This window comes from Portunus trituberculatus, chromosome 48 (assembly GCF_017591435.1).
Source record: "Portunus trituberculatus isolate SZX2019 chromosome 48, ASM1759143v1, whole genome shotgun sequence".
NCBI classification, from domain to species: domain Eukaryota; kingdom Metazoa; phylum Arthropoda; class Malacostraca; order Decapoda; family Portunidae; genus Portunus; species Portunus trituberculatus.
Genome location: NC_059302.1, coordinates 22862419 through 22882418, shown reverse-complemented (window position 1 = coordinate 22882418; position 20000 = coordinate 22862419). Strand labels below are relative to the sequence as shown.

The following is a 20000-nucleotide window of genomic DNA, read 5'->3' as shown; positions in this document are numbered from 1 at the left end:
GCCTTTGTTCCCTTTCTGTAACCAAAGCTAACCTAACCTACATGCTTATTATTCGCGTTCTCATTTCTCGTAGCACGCCAATCTAAGTATGAAACGTTTCTTTTTTCAGACAAAAAATACCAAAAAGAGGTTACGATAAGTAGGAAACCATTTATATGAACCATTTCCTTAAGGCAGAAGTATTTCCCAGAACCACAACAATTTTTCACCGCTCGAGAACTATCAATTTGAACCGACGCTATTTCTTTACACCAAAAATTGTTCCATGTTTCTTGTGAATTGGATCGTTTGTCTTGCGGGTAGTTCAGGGGTCGCTCGTGAAAGGGGAGATTGCTAATAATGGTCATTTTGCTTTCTTTCTCCATGTTTTTTTTTGCTCCAGCTCTCTTTATCTACCATTCTCCTTCATCAACAGAATGCTGGAGCGAGTAGAGCACAACTACTACCCTGCAGGAGGCCCCAGGGGACGACGCCCGGGTGAGTAGATGGCTCCTTCTGCAGGCGGTGTCCAGCGGAGCGTGTCCCGCTAGCCTCAGGGAATAAAAGGGAAGGAAGAAGGGAGGAAGAGACCTAAGCAATTGATTCCTGCCAAATAGAACTGCAGTGTGTGTGTGTGTGTGTGTGTGTGTGTGTGTGTGTGTGTGTGTGTGTGTGTGTGTGTGTGTGTGTGTGAGGCAGATAGACAGAGACAGGCAGCTTGACAGAAAATCAGAAGGAAGGAAGGAAAAGAACACACGAAAATATTAAGTGTAACCTACGTAACAAGCACACACACAAACACACAGACACAGAAACACAAACACACACACACACACACACACACACACACACACACACACACACACACACACACACACACACACACACACACACACACACACACACACACACACACACACACACACACACACACACACACACACACACACACACACACACAAATATCTCAAGATCGAAAGTGCTGATGAGAGAAAACAATTTAAGTACTCTTGTTATTTTTTTTAGATTATATTAATTATTCTTATCATTATTAGAGACATAGAGACAGACAGACAGAGACAGAAACAAAAAATAGAAAAAAAAAATAGAAAAGCCTGAAAGGTAGACAGGAGGGAAGGAAAGGAAGGAAAAAGACCAAAAGACAATAACAGCTTTTAGAATCATGCCCAACACCTTCGTGAGTCTCCAACTGACGAAGGAGATAACCACGGAAGAAAACATTATAATTTCCATCACCTGCGCCTTGTCTCTCACGGTCTTGAAAGGGAAAATTGCCGTCTACTTTAACAGGATCGAACTCCCTCTTGTACCCTGCCCCCGCCCGTCAAGGCACCCAAGGCAATCTGATGCCCTCCACGGCCCTCTCCGCCCTATGTTTAATCGCTTGAGCATTAAAGTCGGAATTAAACCTCGGTGTTAAATATTACTCAGAGTCTTGCAGTCGTGGTTCATAAATCGAGGTCGTGTTTGAGTTACAAGGGCAGCAAGCTATCGTGAGGCTGCGTCGAGGGGACATCTGAGGAGGGCGTGCGTGCGTGAGAGAGAGAGAGAGAGAGAGAGAGAGAGAGAGAGAGAGAGAGAGAGAGAGAGAGAGAGAGAGAGAGAGAGAGAGAGAGAGAGAGAAAATTCTACTCAAACGAAATGCAGATGATTGTCATGACGTACAAGAAAAAATAAACACATGGAGAGAGTTGAAAGTTTTTTTTTTTATTTACATTGAAAAACACAAAATGGATGAACCGTTGTTGTTTGATTACCTTTCACTCATTGTTTTTTTGCTTCCTCCTATTTTTTTTCTTTTTTGCGAGTTATTTTGCCAGTGTTTATTTCTACCTGTTTATTTTGAGCGTCTTGAGCTGAGGTCTGTACGGTTCATCTACACATCATAACATTTCTAATCATAAACTACTCCATTTATAATCTAATTGACACCATGTTTACACACACACACACACACACACACACACACACACACACACACACACACACACACACACACACACACACACACACACACACACACACACACATACATACATACATACAGAGCTGCCCTTTGCGAGAGAGTTGAAAGGAAGTACAATGATAGTCTTTATGTGTCATGGGGTTGGTGTGTCTTCTACCTGCCGCGCCCTCACCTGTGTTCCTGTCGCCCTACACAGAGCAGCCAGGGTCTTTATAGCTTCTACTCCACCTCTATTTCACTTCTCCTTTCTTCTTTTTCTCTGTCGATTTCTTTTTTTTCATTTTTTTTTCGTCTTCCTTCCATTTTTCGTGTTTTTCTTGTTTAGTTTCTTCTTTCTTACATCATTTCTTGTTTTTTTTCGCATTCGGATTCCTATTTTTCCTTTCGTCTTCTTTTTTTCTTTTCTTTTTTTTATTTTACCTTAATCTTTTCTTATTTATCTTATTCCGTTCTTTATCTATTTTTTCCCCCATTTTGTCCTTCGTGTCACTGTTTCTCTCACTTTCCTTTCGTCTTTATCATCTTACTTATCCTTTCCTTTCGTTATTTTTTTCACTTTTTTCCCATTTCCTTCCTTCCTTCCTTCCTTGTATTGATTTTTTTTTTCCTTCCATTTTTTTCTCACTTCTTCTTCCTTCCTTGTACCCCTTCCTCCTCTTCCTTTCTGTTCCCACTATCCCATCTCCCCTCCCTAATTCTCTCCTGCCTCCACCCCTCACTCTCCCATCCCCAGTCATAAATGGCTCACTAGACAACGGAAGAGAAAGAGAATCGTGTAGGGAACATGCTCGTCATGGTAGTTATGTTGCGATAAATCTTTCTCTTAATGCTTTTAAAACTTTTTCTTTTTATGCTCTGAATATTTTTTTCGTCTTCAGCTGGAGCCACTTTATGTTTTTTGCATTGTAACTATTTTTATTCTTTTTTTTTTATTCTTTGCGCTGTTGTTCAAAGGAATACGTACTGTTAAAACTCATCCTGTAAAACATTTTGAGTTGCAGAAGATTAATACTTCATGCTGACGGGAAAAAGAAAAAGAATCGCTGTTGCAAAAAAGAAAAAAAAAATGTGTAGAAATCTTATACGTGTTCCTTCTCCTCCTTTTCCTCCTCCTTCGTTTGCTACTTTTGAGGCTCCAAAGGATTCCGTTCTTGCTTGCGGACGGTGCAGGAGTCTAGTCACGTAACTGCCGAGGGACCTTTCTGACACCTTCACCACGACTCTCTACTCCTCCACCCGCCAGAACCTCCTGAGCAGGGCGCGGCTGCTTGTTGGCTGCGTTCCCTTCGTTAGTGGGGACCTGAGTACCTAGCTTTGCATTTCTTTAAGTCAGGTGGCACGGCGCGTAAAGAACCCTGAGTAATGAGAAGTGCGTGTTACTACCGCCCCTTATGTGTCCCTGGACCTTATTTGGCGGCGGATTGACACACTGCATTTGGCGCGGTGTAACTCTCTCCTCCCTCTTTCTTTAGTTCATGTAGAAGCTTGCAATGAATTTCAGCGTCTGGACTATGTAAGAGCCTTTTGCATCGCTCCTCATCTTCTCCCTCCTCTCATCTTGTCTCATTTATTCAGGTTTCTCCAATTATTTTTATTCGTCAGTGATCCTCCATCCTACTCTTATTGGGTTCACTTAATTTCTTATTTCTTCTTATCTCCCGCATCGCCTCATCACTCTCGGCTCAGTCCCGCGGCGAGCGAACAAAAAGGCAGAGTTGTGTGCCGGGCGTGTTATCTCACCTAGAGCTTTATCAGTGGCGCTATCTCCTGCAGAGTGAGAGACTGAGGGTTGCTGAAGGAGGAAAAGGCGGTGGAGGTGGTGGTGGAGAAGGAAAAAAGATAGAAAGGGCGATGGAGAGCCACCAACTATTCCCAGGTGGTTAAATTTCGCTGCCTGTGATGTAGTAAAAGGAATGCGGGTTGCTTACTTCGAAATCCACCTCCTGTGTTCTCATGCTCTATATTCCTCCTCCTCCTCCTCTTCCTCTTCCTCTTCCTTCTCCTTCTCCTTCTCCTACCCCTCCTGCTCCTCCTACCTGTCAACGGGTGTCAGGTGTAAGCATTAGGGCGGATGAATTCTCCGCCGTAGGAAATCATTGTTTTTCGTGGATGGCATAATTATAGGGGTGGGTCCTCTAATTTACGATAAGACTGCGTGTTGAAAGATGAGATGCGTATAGGTAAGGGAAGATTACGAGGGAGAAAAAGAGTAAAAAAGGTAATTAAGGTGAGTGGGAATAGGCAATCAGCGCTCCTTCCTGGCAACACCTCACCGCTTATTTGCGTTGCGAGTGAAATGTTGCTTGCTGGAGTTTTTGTTTTTAGATTTAGTTCAGTTTCGTTTAGATTGACCCAGTTCAATTTTCTCCCGTTCAGTTTAGTCCCTTTGAATTTAGTCCTGTTCACTTTTGTCCCTTTCATTTGAGGTTCAAGTTCACGTTAGTTGAGTTAAGCCTCAATCACTTTATGGTTAAGGGAAAAGCTGACTCCATGATATTTTGCTTAGTTTCTTTTTGTTTAATCCAGTTCAGTTGAGTCCCGTTCAGTTGATGTTCAGTTCAGTTCAATTCATTTCAGTTCAGCGTCACTTACTCTGTTTATGGTGAGGGAAAAGTTGCTTGCAGGAGTTTTAATTCATTTTCGTTTTTTTTTAGTCCAGTTCAGTTTAAGTTCAGTTGAGGTTCAGTTAAGTTCAGTTTATGTCAGTTCATCCTCACTTACTTTGTTTATGATGAAGGAAAATGTTGCATGCAAGAGTTTTAATTCAGTTTTATTATGTTCAGTTCAGTTCAATTTTGTCTCGTTCAGTTTAATCCCGTTCAGTAGACGTTCAGCTCAATCTCACTCACTTTGCTTATGGTGAAGGGAAAAGTTGCTGGCTGGGGATTTATTTTGAGTTTAGTTTAGTTCCCCTCGCACATTTGGGTGGATGGAGCCTCGAGTCACCTGTGCACGCACCTGCGAGCTGAGGGTGATGCAGGTATTAATAGCATCAGCTACACTATTAAAGGAATGGTGTCTAATTACGTCTCTCCCACCTTCACCTTGTTTTTTTTTTTTTTTTTTACCTTCCCGTCTCAGTTTGGGAGATGAAAAGGTTTAGTGTCAAAAATTGTTTAATTATTTATTTTTTCTTCTTCTCTGTTTTAGATTGTTATTAATTTTCTTTGGATTTGAAGGTACCAGTGTTAGTTCCCTGTTCAGTTTGGGAATAAGCGCCGACACACACACACACACACACACACACACACACACACACACACACACACACACACACACACACACACACACACACACACACACACATCACACACACTTATGTATTCACACACACATCTGTATATTATAATTCTCTCTCTAATCTCTCTCTCTCTCTCTCTCTCTCTCTCTCTCTCTCTCTCTCTCTCTCTCTCTCTCTCTCTCTCTCTCTCTCGATGATGCCACATAAAAAGGTTCACATACCAGCTTGTGCTAAAGGTCGCCAGTGGGACGCGCAGGCGGCTCGGTGTAGGTACAAGTGTTTGCCTGGACACTTTGGCACACTGAGGGATTCTGGGACACTGTAGGACATTTTGAGGTATACTGGGACATTTTGCGACACTTTGGTACACTTTTGAGGTATTTTGGGACACTGGGATATATTAGGACACTTTAAGACACATTGAGTTATTGTGGGACTTTTTGCGAAACTTTGGGACAATTTTGAGGTATTCTGGGACACTTTCTGACATTTTGGGACACACACATTGAGGTATTCTGGGACACTGAGGTATTTTAGGACATTTTGCGATCCTTTGGGACACTGAGGCACTTTGAGTTATTCTGGAACACTTATGGAATGCTGGGACGTTTTGAGATATTCTGGACACTGAGATATTCTACGACACTTTGGGACACTTTGAGACGCATTGAGATATTCTGGGACACTTTGCGACACTTTAGGACACTTTGAGACACACTGAGGTATACAGGAACCGTTTGGAACAGTGAGACACTTTGATGTATTTAGGACACTTTAGAACACTTTGGGATATTCAGATAAATATTTTGGGTAAAAAAAATATGCCTTTCTGAATAATATATATATATATATATATATATATATATATATATATATATATATATATATATATATATATATATATATATATATATATATATATGTATGTATTTTTTTTTATACTTTTCTTGCAAAATTTCTTATCCAGCTAACATTTTACTAGGGTATATTTTGTTCTATACTTTATCTACTTTTGTTCCCAAGGTTAGTTTTGCAAAGGTGGAGAGCAAGGACAGGGAAGATAAAGAGGAGGATGATAGAAAACAACTACGAGGCAAAGGAGAATTCATCACTATTTTACTTTTTTCTCGATTTTGCTGTGTTACATTTTTCTTTGCGAAGGAGGAGGAGGAGGAGGAAAAGAAGAACAACAAGAAGAACAAGAAGAAGAAGAAGAAGAAGAAGAAGAAGAAGAAGAAGAAGGAAGGATGAGGGAGAGATTGAAGGAGGAAAAAAGTTGACGTGGAAATAGTGAGAGGAATTGCCAGTGGTTGTGTTGCCCTATCCTTTCTCTCCGGCTGGCAGAATTGATGCAAAGCAAGTGTGATGGGAGGGTGACGCTACCTCCGCCAGCTGGGACGACCGAGGTGGGAGGGGAGGCGGGGTGGCGGGCAAGATGGCTTGGAGGGAAGGGGGTGTCCTGCCTGCGTGCTGTGAGAAGTATTGGTGGGATGACTGACGATGAGGAGGCGCGATGAGGGGTAGCAACGCCAGGGGTGCTTGCAACATCACACACACACACACACACACACACACACACACACACACACACACACACACACACACACACACACACGTGCCTCTGGTGTCTGCGTTTGTATGTTTTATTATCATTGCCTCAATTTATGTTTCTATTTCTAAAGCGGACATCATCACCACCACCACCACCACCACCACCACCACCACCACATCCAATGCCACCACCACCACTTACAACGTCACCACTGCCACCGACACCCCCACTACAACTAACAAGAACAATAACAACAACACAAACAACAACAACAACAAAAACTACTACTACTACTACTACTACTACTACTACTACTACTACTACTACTACTAGTACAACAACAGCTACTACAGCAACAACAACATCAAACCAACAAAAACGACATTCCTGTATCTCTGACATACTATAGGAATTTAAAATAATGCATAGGGCAAGTGGTGTGTGTGTGTGTGTGTGTGTGTGTGTGTGTGTGTGTGTGTGTGTGTGTGTGTGTGTGTGTGTGTGTGTCCTGGTAGCCGTCGCCGCCTGGCCTCAAGAGGGAGCCACAAAGGTCACCCCGCTGGGCCGCCGTCGTATATCCTGTCAACTTAATTGTACATTCTCCCAGGCCGGTGCCGCTCGTCTGATAAAATTCATATAGATATAAAGGAGTGTGAGCGGCGGGTGAACTGTGGCTGCCGTGCGGGGCTGCTCTGCCAGGTCAGGTGGTGTTGGTGATGGTGGTGGGCTGCCGCTCCGGGCATCCATGGCGGGCGGAATGTTGCGCCATCAGGAGCCCAGCGAGAGAGGGAGCGTGTCACGGGCAGGGCATCTTACCTCTCGCGACCTGGAATGTGCTCAGCTCAGTGCCAAGGCTGATAACACGGTAAAGGTTAGGAAGACAAGTGGCCTCTTGTAAACTTCCTCTCCTGCGTCGCTCCGCTGAATAAGTAAAGTAAATACGGCGTGTACGTATGCATTTGTGCCTCCATATATATATATATATATATATATATATATATATATATATATATATATATATATATATATATATATATATATATATATATACTTATGTATATCATTTATATGTAAATGTGAAGCAAGAGATAGATAGAAACATCACTTTAGGAGACAGGAGCTCCTTTTGAGTGCACGTATATGGCGTTATGTTGGACGTGCGGCCACTCCCGAGGCGTCGCGGGCGTGCGTGGACGGGAAATCCGGATTCTGCTTGACCTGCCTCCAGCCATGACGTCAAACTGGAAAAAAAGAAAGTAGTGGTCAGTGTCGAATTTTCAAAACTTCGCCCAAGCTATTAGAGTGATGCACTTCAATCCCATTTTTAGCGACCAAAGAAAATAAAATGTGGTTTAGGTAAATATTGTTAATTTTCTTTACGAAGCATAATTTTCCCTGGAGTGACGAGCAAACGAGGCATGTGGTAGGTGCAGGTCGCTTGGAGGTGTGGATGTGGCGGCGAGGGTGTGAGCCCTCGATGGCAGCCACCGTCTTCCCGCCACCGCCGCGAGGAGATCCCGGCGATGCGGCAACTTTGGGGGAATGTGACGGGTGGGGCGGGGATGACGGAGGCCTGAAGTAATCTTGACTCAGCGACAGGCGGGCAATTAGTGGATCAGCGATGCGTCAGCACCTGTTGGCATGCAGGTGGGCAGGCGAGGCAGGTGGGCCGGGCGGTGGTGCCAAGCTCATCGTGAGAACATGGTAGAGGCCAGCGAGAATATGCCGAGCGTGGCGTTAGTGTGAAGTGCTGGGGGGGTAATTCAGACTTCCTCTTTACTTCTCCTGATAGTGGCAGGCTTTTTTTTCCAGTGCAAGTTTTTATCAACGTCACAGAATACAAGTCATGCTTAATAGTTGAGCATTATCGATCCATGTTATACCCCGGCAAAGTATCAATGCATATTTTCATTTTTCTTTGCTCAGCCACGACTTCTAAGATCATCTACTGTTCATTCATTTACCATTACTTTTCCCCTCTTCATTTCTTGGCTTACTTTTCCTTCCGTTCATCCTTCCTCTTTCACCTATTACGCTGTACTATAGAGGATTATCTCTCTCTCTCTCTCTCTCTCTCTCTCTCTCTCTCTCTCTCTCTCTCTCTCTCTCTCTCTCTCTCTCTCTCTCTCTCTCTCTCTCTCTCTCTCTCTCTCTCTCTCTCTCTCTCTCTCTCTCTCTCTCTCTCTCTCTCTCTCTCTCTCTCTCTCTCTCTCTCTCTCTCTCTCTCTCTCTCTCTCTCTCTCTCTCTCTCAGTCTCTCCATCACTCTCCGCCGCCAAAGGAATCCAGTTCTGATGTCCAAATGTGTCCAGCCATAATTAAAATTTCTCTCTCTCTCTCTCTCTCTCTCTCTCTCTCTCTCTCTCTCTCTTTTTTCCCTATCATTCTTCCTTGTCCTCTTTCTTTCCTCGCGTCATTTTCTTGGCCCTCCTCCTCCTCCTCCTCCTCCTCGTCGTAATCTTCATTCTCCCCATTCTTTTCCTCCTCGTAGTATTCCTTCTCCTCCTCGTCTTCCTCATCCTCTTCGTCCTCCTCTTCCTCCCATTACTTCTCCCCGCCTCCATCACCTCCTTTTGATCTTCCCGAGATTGCGCCAAAATGGGAATGAAGGACAGAGAGCCAAGCCATTTTCGTTGTGTGTCTCTACTTCATATATTCCTCGTCTTATATTTTTTTTCTTTTATTTTTTTTCTCCGCGAGTACTCGAGAGACAAGTTTTTCCTCCCTGCTAAAGCTTCATCAGGCACCACTACTACCACCACCACCACCACTATTACTACTACTGCTACTACTACTACCACTACTACCATCACTACCAATATCACTAACACTAAATCCACCACTTTTTTTTTTTTAACTGACTATCTTCACCCACATCACCACCACCACTACTACCACTACCACCACCACTACAACCACTACTATATATACGTACCACACACTACTACCACCATCAACACCACTATCACTTCTACCTTTATCATTATTACCACCACCACTGAAGACGAGCGAGCGTTCAGTGCAGTGTGGCGCCTCAGGGATCGTTTTTACCCGCGTGCTTCCGTTCCTGGGACCTTGAGTGTTGTGAGGCCGGGCCGGGCAAGTGAGGGCCTCCAGCTGGGTGTTCTCGTCTCGGTGGGGCAGTAAGAGTGGTATCAAAAAAGTAGGAGGAGAAAAAGGCAAATGAACACAAGTACTGAAAACGAGAGAGAGAAAAGAATGCTAAGAGGAATGAAGAGAAAACGGACAAAAGAAGAAAGGAGAAGTTAAAAGAAAGAAGAAAGAATACAAGAAAAAAAGTAAAGAAGGAAGAAATTAACAAAAGAGAGAAATGAAGAAAATAGATAAAACGAGGATTAGAAGAGGACGAAGAAAGAGAAGGAACTGGAGGAGAAGGAATAACAGGCAAAAAGAAAATAGAAAAGCGAAAACAAGTAAAAAAAAAAGAGGAAGAAAGGAAGAAAGAAAGAAAGGAGTAACTTAGCAACACAGTAAAGTAAAAGGAGGAAATGGAGGAGTAAGCAACGATAATGGAGGGGAAGGAGGATCAATGAGGAGGAGAGAGATTAGGGAGGGAGGTTATTATGATAGGAGGAAGAGGAGGAGGAGGAGGAGGAGGAGGAGGAGGAAAGAGAATGCCTCTGCTCACTTGACCATGTCCCTCGCAAGCCTCAAGATTCCTGCTTCCCCATAATAGGAAATGGAGGAGCGCAGTCTATCTCCATCACCTCCTCCCTCCCCTGCTCTCTCTCTCTCTCTCTCTCTCTCTCTCTCTCTCTCTCTCTCTCTCTCTCTCTCTCTCTCTCTCTCTCTCTCTCTCTCTCTCTCTCTCTCTCTCTCTCTCTCTCTCTCTCTCTCTCTCTCTCTCTCTCTCTCTCTCTCTCTCTCTCTCTCTCACTCTCTTCCATGTCTTCACCTTCTCCATTCCCTCTTCTATTTTCTTCCTACCTTTCATCCTTTCCTTTTCATTTTCTACTCTGCCATTCTCTCTACAAAACCTCCAATCACTCCTCATTCCCTTTCTATGATAGTATGATGGTCTCCCTCCTTGCCATCCTCCCTTAGACTCCTCCCATGTTAGCCTCTCATCCCCAAATCACTCTCTCAGTCTCATCTTCCTTTGTCTCAACGTTGCAATCTCCCTCGAGTCGTTTCAATGGGTGGGGAGAAGACTTTTACCCCTTTATCCTACGCCTTACACTATAGATAAGGTACTTTAGTCGAGGAAGTTTGTAAAGGTCTGCAGCGTTGTTGTTTTGTGTTCCTTTGTTTTCTTTTGTGTTCTGGTGTTATTGTTTTGATGTCCTCTACTCTTTGCTAACGTTCATAACTTCTGCAAAATCTTTATTCACCATCGTCGTCCAATTTTGTTATGTCATCATGTGTTCATTTTTTTTCTTTCTTCGTCTTTTACTGGTTTTCTGTGCTCTGTGTTCTGTTGTTATTGTTTTGGTGTTTCTACTCTGTTCATGACGCCTTCGAAATCTTCTTAATTCACCAACGTTGTCCAGTTTTGTTTGTCAGTTTATAATTTTTTTTTCCACTTTTTTTCGTTTTCTGGTATTCTGTATTCTGTTTTTATTGTTTTGGTGTTCTACTCTGTGCTAACATTCATGAGTCCTTTGAAATCTTAACCCCTTCAGTACAGGGACGCTTTTTTATCCTTAGTTTTGTGTGCCATTAGACCATTTTATTGTCATTAGCCAGAGTCTATGAAGGGGCAGACAATTAATGGCAACAGTCTTCACTATCTTAATCCCCCACACGAGTTGGTGAAGCTGTAGAAAAATCATCAAATAGTCACCCCAAGGAATAGGGAAACGTGTCATCATACTGAGAGGGTTAATTCACCATCTTCTACTGGTTTTCGTAAATGTAGACATGTTTAAGATAAGATGAACCGTGTGTGGAACCAAATTAGGAAAGTATCTGCTGGAAATTTCTTTTATCATATTTTTTTTTTCTTTCGTCTTGTCTGAACACTTCTTTTTAACTCCTCAGCCAAACATCTTTATTTTTTTTTTCACCTTGCTATTTTTTTCTCCTCATTATCTCGTCTCACACCACCAAGCCCAATATCTTGCACTACTACTACTACTACTACAACTACTACTACTACTAATACTCTCTCCTCCTCCTCCTCCTCCTCCTCCTCCTCCTCCTCCTCCTCCTGCTACTGCTCCCTCGCCATCGCCAATGAAGTTCTGTACATTCTTCCCGTCTCGGTATGCTCTTTCCTTTCCCCTTCGACCTCCCATACCTGTCAGCAATCCATCTTCGTCTCTCTACCTGTCCCTCTCCTCACGACGTGTCTTCCCATGCCTTTCCTTCCACGATACATTTGATACTATACATACTTCCTCTCTCTCTCTCTCTCTCTCTCTCTCTCTCTCTCTCTCTCTCTCTCTCTCTCTCTCTCTCTCTCTCTCCTCCAGAATGTGAACAGAACAGGATGAAAAAAAAAATAACGATATCACACGTATGAGAGAGAGAGAGAGAGAGAGAGAGAGAGAGAGAGAGAGAGAGAGAGAGAGAGAGCGGAGAGGGGGGGGTTGTGTCTGAGTGCGTCTGTAATAACATAAACAAGGGAAGGCGACGTGGGACCTGTTTGTTTATTTGTATTTTTAGTGCATGTCAAATTTGAGAAGTTTATTAATTCATATATATATTATTTTTGCGTTTGTTTACTTGCCCACATGACACACTTCCTCGGGGCCACATTTTGGTGGTGGTGGTGGTGCTGGTGGTAGTAGTAGTAGTAGTAGTAGTAGTAGTAGTTGTTGTTGTTTTGTTTTAGTAGTAGTTGTAGTAGTTGTAGTAGTAGTTGTAGTAGTAGAAGTAGTAGAAATGGTGGTGTTGGTCTTAGTAGTGGTGATGATAGTAGTAGTTCTGGTGGTGATTGTGGTGGTGGTGGCAGTGGTAATGGTAGTGGAGCTAATAGTAATGATGTTGGTGGTAGTTGTAAAGGAGGTAAAACTAATAGAAGTTTATGATAGTGGTGGTGATGGTGGTGGTGGTGGTGGTGGTGGTGGTGGTGGTGATGGTGGTGGTTTGGATAACAGTAGTAATGGTAATGGAGCTAATATCGTATTGGCATTAGTAGTAGTAGTAGCAGTAATGGTGATAAAGCAAAGACGTTTGTGATGGTGGTGGTAATGGTGGTAATGGTTGTGATGGTGGTAGTGGTGGTGGTGATGATGGTGGTGGTCAACTCTGTCTCCTCTTCGTCCTTGTCTCTCTCGGGAGTAACACCTCATTCCAACACCAATTTGTCTGAGCTGTTTCATCTTTCATTTTATTCTCATTTTATTTCACTGTCCTCTCACACTTTTATTTTTTTTCTATTTATTTTATTTTTTCTATCTATTTTTTTTTTTTACCATACTCCTATTTCCTTGGTCTAATTCACTTTTTTGGTTAAGCTATACAACGTTATATACTTATTCATACTGCTACTTCACTATTTTTCCTTCCATTCAACGCCATTATCATCCTCCACATCATTACGTTTTCCATCTTTATTATATATGTTATCTTTACACATTTACTCTTTCCCATCTAAAATTTACCAAACATTTCTTTCTCATTCTATTTTTTTTCTCTGACCTAGCTCAACCGCCCTTATCTTCATTCTGTGTTATCTCACAACTTGCAATTTTTTTTCTAGTTATATTCTTCCACAGGTGTACTTTCAAATCTCCTCTCAAACCACTGGGCGAGACAACTTTATTCTCTTATTTTAATTCATTGCATATTAGGTTCCGTGTTTTCCTTCCCCGCGTGGAGGTGACTGGATGCGTTGATGCAGGAGTATTACTAGTCTGGTGGTCTGCGGTCGGCATTAGTGGTATTAGGCTCACTATAATGCACCTTTACCTTTGAGAGATTGTTTGTTATCCGCGCAGCATAATATTCGACGCTAAACTCCAGAAAATGGTGAAGTTTGCCTTATCTCTGTTATTGTGTCTCGACTCAGCGCTGGAGGAAGGCTGTGGGGGAGATTGTTGATGTTGTGAAGGTTTGGTTAAGTTTGTCCGGTTTGTTTATTTGAAAGCTTTATTCATTGTTTTGTTTTGTTTTTACTTTTTCTGTTTGATTTATTTAGTTGTTTATTATTTGACCTCTGATTTTTTTCTATTTCGATTTCATTTATTTTTCTTTTTTTAATCTTGATATCATTTACTTTTTCTTTTATTTTGAACCTTCATTCTTTATATTTGGATTTAATTTTACGTATTTTTTTTTCATTCTATCATCTTTTTTTCTATTTAACCAATCATTGGTTGTGTTTCTCACTTTTTTTGCTTCTTTTCTTGCACGTCTTCAGATTGAATTTTAAGTAAAAAGATAAGCGTTGGGTGCACACAATACTGTTTTACTCAACGATACATTGACTACGTACAAAGGAATATTAACCCCTTCAGTACAGGAATGCATTTTTACTTTGAGTTTTCGATATGATTACACGACTTTATTGACATTAGGTTAGGTCTATGGAGGTTAAAAGATTAATGGCCAGAGTCTTGACTACTTCAATCCCCCACGTAAGGTTCTGAGGCTGTATAAATTCACTGAATAGTAAGTAGATTGGATATGAAAACGTGTCCTGGTATTGAAGGGGTTAACAGCATACCGTAGTAGAAATACCTCAAGCATTTCATCTCATCACGTTTACCTGTGTATGTTTCTTTTTGCATCTAATAAATTTACCTGGCTCATCAAGGTACATGGTATATAATTTGTCTAACGTTCTTCCTCATTTTGTGCAATTCCGTTCATTTCAGCAACTGGGAACTCATTTGTTCTTACAGATTTTTCTCGCGAGGAAATCCATGTTACATTATATATTGAAATTATACATTTTTATATTTTCCCTTGGGTTTTTCGTTCAGTCTTCAAGAGAAAAACATTAATTGTGTTTTTTCTATTTTGCATTCACTCACGAGCCGTAAACTTCCCTTCACTTGAATACACCGGGAATAAAACATGTCAGAAAACCTCGTAAAGATAAAACTACGTAACACTCACCATGTAAAGCCCAAAACTACAGGTGAGAAATGAGATACATACTAAACCCGCCTCAAGAAACCAGCAGGTGTTTAGGAAATGAGTTAATTTTTGAAGCCTCGTTGGAAAATACTTGGAGACAGCGTGGCCAGGGGCGGGAGGATGACGTGAGGAGCCGTGCCAGGGAGGAACAGCTGTGTGTGGGGATGGGGGAGCAGGTACAGGTAAATGTGTCACGCCGCAGGAACAAATGAACTCCCTGATTGCAATTAGACTTGCCTTGTGTGAGTGTAGCATAAAAGCAGCAAAGGAAGCAAATTTATGAAGCTTTAGCAAGTCCACAATTTCAACTTTCCGGTTCTCCTGTGTGTGTGTGTGTGTGTGTGTGTGTGTGTGTGTGTGTGTGTGTGTGTGTGTGTGTGTGTGTGTGTGTGAGTGTGTATGTTGTAAGAGGAAGACAAGAGGGGATCTTCAAAGTGTGTTCCGTTTTGGTGTGGCGTGTCTATACATCTTGCCATCACCACCTGCATCACCTTATTCTTCCTCCTCCTCCTCCTCCTCCTCCGCCATATAATTGAGAGTGACATCTTCATAGTCTTCCCATGCTGTCCCTTTCTCCGCCCCTTACACACACACACACACACACACACACACACACACACACACACACAAACACAAACACAAACACACACACACACACACACACACACACACACACACACACACACACACACACACACACACACACACACACACCGCGTAGTGTAGTGGTTAGCACGCTCCACTCAATCGAGAGGGCCGGGTTCGAGTCCCGGTAAGCGGCGAGGCAAATGGGCAAGCCTCTTAATGTGTGGCCCTTGTTCACCTAGCAGAGGGGTTGTGGCCTCGCTTTCCCGGTGTGTGTTGTGTTGATGTGGTCTCAGTCCTACCCGAAGATCGGTCTATGAGCTCTGAGCTCGCTCCGTAATGGGGAAGATTGGCTGGGTGACCAGCAGGCGACCGAGGAAGAGGTGAATTACACACACACCCTCTTATTTTCTCTAACATAAAAAAATTTCTCTTAGTTTATCTACTCAAACAAGCGCTGAATATATTTTGCTTAAGAAAGAGAGAGAGAGAGAGAGAGAGAGAGAGAGAGAGAGAGAGAGAGAGAGAGAGAGAGAGAGAGAGAGAGAGAACACAGACATCTCATAATATGCACTTATCTCCCACCAAACCATTCTCTTCCACCACACACAAACATCCAACCAAACCAACCAGCCAACCAGCGATCCATCTCATCTCATCTTCCTTCCATCCTTCCCACAACCCATTTAACAATTGTCCACCTGCCTCAACCCTCCTTTAACCACCCCTCCTCCACCTGCACCCTCCCCTCTCCCTCCTCCACTCCTTCCATCATCACAGACATTCGAGTTTTTGTTTGTCGTTCCCCGGATCGTAGAGTTCTCGTTTCCTGGCGAACAATAGATACCCGCCTCTCTTTTTTTCTCCTCAGCCCCTCATAGTTATTGCCCAGCTGTAATTTCAAGCTTGTCTTTCTTTGTGTGGTTGTTGTCTTAAGGGAGGGAGGGAGGGAGGTGGCAAGGGTGATGGGAGGGGGAAAGGGATGGGGATACGTAGAAGGGATGGAAGGAGTAAGGGAAGAGAGAGAGAGAGAGAGAGAGAGAGAGAGAGAGAGATGAGGGGGTTATTGTGATAAAAGAAAAGGTAAAGATGCTTACACACACTCACTTGAACACACACACACACACACACACACACACACACACACACACACACACACACACACACACACACACACACACACACACACACATTCGATATAATGCCTCGGTAAACAGCCAGCCAGGTGAGATGGAGTAACGCTGCCTGAAACGAAATGACGAGTAGAAATGTATCGAGGGAAAGAAATCTATAACCCACTTCCCGATGTTTTGTGGGTGAAGCATCGTGAGTTTTCTTTCTCATTGTTCTTCGTAGCGGACTTGTCGTTGGTTGGAAGGTCTGGATGTTTTGTCTCAAGTAATGGGTTTTGATTGGAGTGTAAGTTTGTAATGTTTTCGTGGGATGATTTTTTTTTTCTTTTTTTTTCTCGTTTTGTGTTAATATAATTGATCACTATTTTCTTGTTTTGTTATTATTTTGTTATTTTTGTTTATTCTTGTATGATATTATTATTATTGTTATTATTTATATTATTACTATTATTATTATCATCATCATCATCATCATCATCATCATCATTATTATTATTATTATTATTGTTCATTCACTATTTTTACCCTTATCATTTTTCCATCTATATTCAACACGCTATTTCATCTCCTTTTATTCATTTCTGCCTTTTTTTTCCTTTTATTGTCAAACATATTACACACACATTAAGAAACTAAAGTCTATCAAAGTCTCAGCGCCGCAGACCGTTCATATTTCCAACACTGAATTGCACAAGCATTTCACAAGACACATTATTTCACGTGCTGTTTGAAGGAAGTGATCTCTGGAGGGATTACACAAGAAGAGTTACGTCACATTTACTCATGGTGCTGTTGATCAATATTATGGTATGTTTGTTTTTCCTTTATTCATTTTTTTTAATGTTTTTGCCACACGGTGATCAGAAATATTCACCTGTTGCTTTTATGAAGTGGGCGTTTTTTTTACCGTGAAGGAATCGAGGTGTCAAAAGCCAGATAAAACAGAGACAGGAAGGAGGAGGAGGAACAAAATGATATGCGAGTTATTAGAAGTTGTGTGGTTATTCGTCATAAAATCACGCTTTTTAATGTAAGGCAAGTGATGGATATGAACACTCACTCACTCATTCACTGCATAATAACACTCGCTTGCTCACTTACCCACTTACTCATCTAATTTTTTAAACCTTTTTGATACAAGACAAATTAAACAATCTGATTTAGAGATGTAAGACAATAACATAAGCTCACTCACTCACTCACTCACTCATCCAGTTTTTTTTTTTTTAAACCATAGCAGTAAAAGGCAAATCAAACCATTTAATTCACAGCAAACTTTCTTACTCACTCACTCACTCATTCTCTCTCTTACTCATTCACTCACTCACTCACATACTCATCCAATTTCTGAAAACCCTGGCAACAAAAGACAAACCAAACTATTTAAATCTTAGCAGACACACTCACTCACCCACCCACTCACTCACTCACTCACTCACTCACTCACTCACTCACTCACTCACTCACTCACTCACTCACTCACTCACTCACTCACTCACCTTGTTTTCAAAAGCCCTGACAATAAGACTGATATATTGCCGTATTTGGATCACTACTCGTCAGTGCTCCTCCCATTGTTAGTGTGAGGCCCATCAGTCTTCAGGCGGCGCCTCCATTAATTGCCGTATGCCCTTTGTCAGTGTCCTGGAACAATGGAACGGCTTGTCGACTTGATACTCCCTTCGACCAGTAGAGTTTGAGTCGATTTGCAGTGAAGCAGTGTTAGAATAAAGTGTTAACTATGTTGGATCTTGTATTGTTTAGTGTTGTGTGATTGTTAGCGTGATAACTTGTCTTTACCCCCTTCAGTAATATGACGAGTTTCCATATTTATTTTGCTTATTATTTGGTGATTTTATACAGCTTCAGAAACTCATTTGGGGGACTGAAATGTGAAGGTTGTGGTCATTTACCTTCTGACCTCTCTAGACTCTTCCTAATGTCAATGAAATGGTTTAATAATACACAAATCTCAAGGTAAAGCTGTGTTCAAGTATTGAAGGGGTTAGTTTTCGTTGTTTAGTGCAATAATGTTAATAAATTTTTAATGATTTCTAGTGCAGTGATATTCATGATCATTATTTCCTTGTTCAGTTAGGTTTATAGGACTGTATTTCTTGTGCTGTTGTAATATGTGACTCAGCCATTCCTAGCGTAGCGGTATTCATATCTTGACAGCTTTTGGTTATGTATGATACTTCACAATTCTTAGTGTGGAAATATTTATATCTTAACCGTTTTAGGTAAAGCCATATGTGTGACTCTCAACAACTGGTGGAGCAGTAATAGTCATGACTCTCCCCTGACAGGCGCGGCGGCAGGTGGAGGCAGTAGGTGGTGTGGAGGTTGAACTGAGGAGTGCCGCAAATCAGCCGCTGTGGCCACACCTTTACGGTAGTGTGTGGCTGGACCCCCGCGGAGCACTAAATGTTAGCCTCCAGCCACTGCCGCCTCCCCACCACCGCCACGTCCACCACTGCCACCCCCACTCCGCTCTCCCACCTCTGCTAGCCCCACCCTGCTCCCCACCTCCGGCCTCCTGCTTTCAAGACCCCTACAGTGACTTACGCCGCCGCAATCACTGCCTCTACGACCATCATCGCTCACTGCTTGATAGAAAGGTAAATAACACTTTATTTCAGTAGACTATGCGGTTACCTGGATACCGCTGATACTCATCTATCGATAAATTTTCACAAGGGACTTAAGTAACGCGCCGGCCGTGTTTGGCATAAATCTGTTTGTTATCGCACCTTTTTGGAGTCCATGCCGCCCATCGCATTTTTCATGAGTTGTGGCCGCGACAGAGGATGGTGAATTGATGGCAGCACGGCCAGGGGTACGTACGTGATGTGTACTCGGTCTGACACTGCACAGGCACGTACTGGACACGGCAGACCCTTGACCGTTTGCCGCCCATTACCAGCTGGCGTTGACCCCACGTCGTCACACCGGTCCGCGCCGCACCTCGGTAATGAAGCGTCGTGGAACACACGTCCTGCCCCGCGCGGTAAGGTTCGTGCAGCAAGTAGCGCATCACGCATGTTCAGAATCTGTCATGGTGGCGAGGCAGTCATTAGTGAGGAGACACACGATGCTGCAGGATTTTACGTCTTCACTTGAGGATTTTTTGTTCGTTTTCATCAGGCAATAAACTTGAGCCACGGAAAGCCAGTAGTCGGAGTGATAGATTCTTGGGGGCTAAAAACAAGCACGTATCGTCTTAGTCCGCCGCCATTCATCAGGCGATCCGTCTCACCTGGCTGGCTGAGACCGTCAGGTGGGTGATCACTCACTCAGTCCTGCTAAACACCGGGGTGACGCGCAGGTGATGCTCAGGAACACAGCAATTACTGACGCCGCTCGCCGGGCAGGTGGCTCGCTGGGGGAAGTAATTGCGGCGGGATGAGGCAGCACTTTTGGGCCTGAGGATCGCGCCGACAAGCACTGTACGGGCCAAGCTGTGGAACGCAAT

At 42.9% G+C, this 20000-nt stretch overlaps 1 long non-coding RNA gene across 1 annotated transcript in view; it reads left to right on the top strand.

Moving 5' to 3' along the window:
- Positions 1-19177, top strand: part of LOC123498698 — a 49086-nt gene extending 29909 nt beyond the window's left edge. Inside the window, exons 2-3 of the long non-coding RNA XR_006672777.1 lie at positions 416-477; positions 18835-19177. This is a non-coding gene — a long non-coding RNA (uncharacterized LOC123498698). The remainder of the gene's footprint in view (positions 1-415; positions 478-18834) is intronic.
- Positions 19178-20000: the final 823 nt, after the last annotated feature.